The sequence below is a fragment of the Apium graveolens genome, chromosome 11 (assembly GCF_009905375.1).
Source record: "Apium graveolens cultivar Ventura chromosome 11, ASM990537v1, whole genome shotgun sequence".
NCBI classification, from domain to species: Eukaryota; Viridiplantae; Streptophyta; class Magnoliopsida; order Apiales; family Apiaceae; genus Apium; species Apium graveolens.
Window position 1 is genome coordinate 97,436,980 of NC_133657.1, and position 3,959 is coordinate 97,440,938.

The following is a 3,959-nucleotide window of genomic DNA, read 5'->3' on the forward strand; positions in this document are numbered from 1 at the left end:
TCACATCCTGATCCAACACTCGCATTGTAAGCTCACCCTTCTGCACATCAATCAAGGTTCGGCCAGTTGCCAAGAAAGGCCTTCCCAAGATTACGAGAATCTTCTTATCCTCCTCGAAATCAAGAATGATGAAATCAGCAAGGAAGATGAGTTTATCCACTTTGACCAAGACATCCTCCATAATACCTCTCGGATATGTAATAGAACGGTCAGCTAATTGCAAAGTCATGTAAGTTGGTTTGGGATCAGGTAAGTCCAATTGCTTGAAGATTGACAAAGGCATCAGATTGATGCTAGCTCCCAAGTCACATAAGCATCTGTCAAAAGACACTTTCCCAATAGTACATGAAATAGTAAAGCTTCTTGGATCCTTAAGCTTCGGAGGCAACTTCTGCTGCAGCACAGCACTGCATTCCTCCGTGAGAGCGACAGTCTCTATATCATCTAGCTTCACTTTCTGAGAGATAATACCTTTCATAAACTTTGCATAACTAGGTATCTGCTCGAGAGCCTCAGTGAAAGGTATGTTGATATGAAGTTTCTTGAACACCTCCAGAAACTTCTCGAATTGCTTGTCCAACTTTTTCTTCTGCAGCCTCTTAGGAAAAGGCGGTGGAGGATAGATCTGTTTCTCCCCTGTATTACCCTCAGGCAGAGTGTGCTCAACAGTAGTCTTCCTTGGTTCCACTTCTTCATCTTGCTGCTCTACTTCTTTCTCAGCTACAGCTTTTTCAGTCAACTCTTGAGTTTGGTCGGGATTAGCAACCTTTCCAGACCTCAAAGTGATTGCCTTTACGTGCTCTTTAGCTTCCTTCTTCCCTGGAACTTCAGTGTCACTAGGTAGTGTACCAGGCTGACGATTTAGCAAGGCATTGGCAATTTGCCCAATTTGATTTTCCAAGATCTTGATAGAAACAGCTTGGCTCTTGCACATAAGCTTCAACTCCTCTAATTCAGATTTTTTATTAGCTTGCTGCAACTGGAGTTGTTGTTCCGGTACATACTGCGGTTGCTGAAAACCAGGGGGTTGTACTGATTAGCTGGATACTGCTGATAAGGCTGTTGAACCGCATTCTGAGCATTGCTCCAACTGAAATTAGGATGATTGCGGTTGTTTGGATGATAGGTGGCTGGCACAGGTTGCTGCGATCGCTGGAAGTTGCTCACAAACTGAGCTGATTCATTCGAAATTGTGCACTGATCAGTCTCATGGGCACCGGCACAAAGCTCACAAACACTAGTGATTTGATTAACTCCATAATTAGCCAAAGTGTCCACCTTCATTGTCAAAGCCTTAAATTGGGCAGCTATAGCAGTTGCTGTGTCTAACTCCAGAATTCCTGCAACTTTTCCCTGAGTCAGTCTCTGGGAAGGATTCTAGTACTCATTAGCAGCCATCGATTCAATAAGTTCATAAGCTTCATCGTAGCTCTTAGCCCACAAGGCTCCTCCTGATGCTGCATCAAGCATGGGCCTAGAAGTAGGTCCCAATCCATTTTAGAAACAGTTGATAATCATCCAATCAGGCATGCCATGGTGTGGGCACTTCCTTAGCATCTCCTTATATCGATCCCAAGCCTCACACAGAGATTCTCCAGTTTGCTGCGCGAACTGGGTCAGAGCATTCCTGATTGCTGCAGTCTTCGTCATGGGAAAACATTTAGTGAGAAACTTGTGAGCAAGGTCTTCCCAAGTTGTGATAGACCCTTCCGGTAGAGAGTGTAACCAACACTTAGCTTTGTCCCTCAAAGAGAATGGGAAGAGTCGCAGATTGACAGAAACTTCAAACACACCATTGAACTTGAAAGTGTCACAGATCTCGATAAAATCCCTGATGTGCATGTTGGGGTCTCCGGTAGGAGAACCCCCAAACTGAACTGAGTTCTGTATCATCTGGATCGTGCTTGACTTGATCTCAAAAGTGTTAGCCGTGATGGCTGGTCTAATGATGCTAGACTGAATGTCATTAATCTTAGGCTTAGAATATTCCATCAAAGCCTTCGGATTCTCTGCTTGATCACCCATAGCTACTACAATTGGCTCTTCAACTTTCTCTTCTTCTTCTACCTTCTTTTCTTCCTCAAAAACTTCCCTACAAACTACCACAAGTTCTTCCTCAGCTTTATCCAGTGTTCTCTTACGAGTACGTGAACGCGTATGCACACACCCTTACTAGATCACCTGAAATAAAACAAGGAAACAAATAAGTAACAATGTCCGAGTCAATGAACTTTAACGACCACTGATGGAAAGCACATAAACTAGTAATTAACACTACAGTCCCCGGCAGCAGCGCCAAAAAATTTTTGTCGCTAAACACGCGCTAATATTACATGCAAGTATATTAGTTTGCAAGTAGTATAAGATATAAATCAGATTTGATCCCACAGAGACTATATTGGTTAACTATCTAAATTACGCACCTACGCAATAATGTATGGTTATTATTCAATGCTAAGATGATAACAAAGTGAGGATGTTTATAACTAATTATTATGCTAACTATTATAACTACGAGAATAAAATAGACTGAGTTAATATATATGACAGACATGGGATTCTAACTTCATTAGGTACTTCATTCAATATCCTTATTATTCTCAACCTTAGCATGCAATGGTGATGACCGTAATCAGATAACACAAAACTGATAAACGCAAACTTTCATTGCACGAGTACCATTCTACCAGACATCCACAAAAGAGATAGAAGCTAAATAGGCACCAATTATATTGAGACCCTATATGTCTATAGAATTTGATAATATAACGGTTTACGCGCAAGTTATCTATCTTGATTACATAGGACAAATAAGATGGTTAAAATTACCTACGAATCATGCATAACAATACATGAACCTATGCTAGCATGGCAAGTTCTAAATCCTTAAATTCATTTTCGCTTCATTAAGAATTAACACACTATCTTATAAGTTCGCGACGCTCACAAGATGAATAAGCACAAACATAACTAGGATATCATATAATCACCACACACTAAGGCATCAAATAAACTAACTAAAGAAATCCATAAATAAATCCGCTAGAACCCCACGATAACGATTAGCCCATAATCGAACTCATCACCAACGTGGGTTCCAATGAAAACATGATATAGAAAATGTAGTCTTTATACGAATAAATAAACCAAAGTACACACAAGAATATAGGTTCAAACAAACAAGAAACAAGCATCCAAATTACAACCAAAACAAAGATTCACAAGAATAAACTAGATCGTCTTCGCCTTTGTTGAATTGTGCCAAAAAATCTCTTGCCATCTTCTCCATCCTTGATGTCTTCAAACTCTGAATTATCTCTCAATATATCATCATAAACGACCTAAGTTATGTTATATAGCAGTCCATGCACCCCAGGAGTCCAGAATTTGAATTGCACAAGAATCAGGATTTTTAAATCCCGACCCAGCGTGGCCGCGCGCTTCACCAGCACCGGTGCGCGCTTCACCAGCGCGGGCGCGCGCTTCACCAGCGCGGGCGCGCGCTTCACCAGCGCGGTCACGCGCTTCACCAGCGCGGGCGTGCTGACTTTCTGTTCCCTGGCGCAGCTGCGCGCAACATCAGCGCGGGCGCGCCGACCTTTTGCCAAAAAACTTTATTTTTTCATTCTTTATTCCTTGCAACTTCGAGCCAATCTTTCAAGCTTTATTCCAACACATTCTAAACACCATATTAGCATCAAAATAATGTTAATTCACCTGGTTCTCAAGGTAATTCCTGCAATGCAAAAACACTTGAAAACACGTTAAAACACAAATAACTTGAGTACAAATACACCAACTCAAAGCTTATTAGAGCATAAATAAGTGTCATAAATGCCACTTAACAGTATTCAACAATTGTGACCACTAACCCCCCTTACGGGATGCCCTTATACCCAGAGTTGAAGGGATTGGGCACTCCAACCGGAGTGAAGCACAAGGGCAGACGCCGAAATACA

General features: G+C 41.6%; 1 non-coding gene across 1 annotated transcript; it reads left to right on the forward strand.

The window, feature by feature from the left end:
- Positions 1 to 1,528: 1,528 nt before the first annotated feature.
- Positions 1,529 to 1,635, forward strand: LOC141699391 (small nucleolar RNA R71). Its single transcript, XR_012565858.1, has one exon. It is a non-coding gene; the product is annotated as a small nucleolar RNA R71 (small nucleolar RNA).
- Positions 1,636 to 3,959: the final 2,324 nt, after the last annotated feature.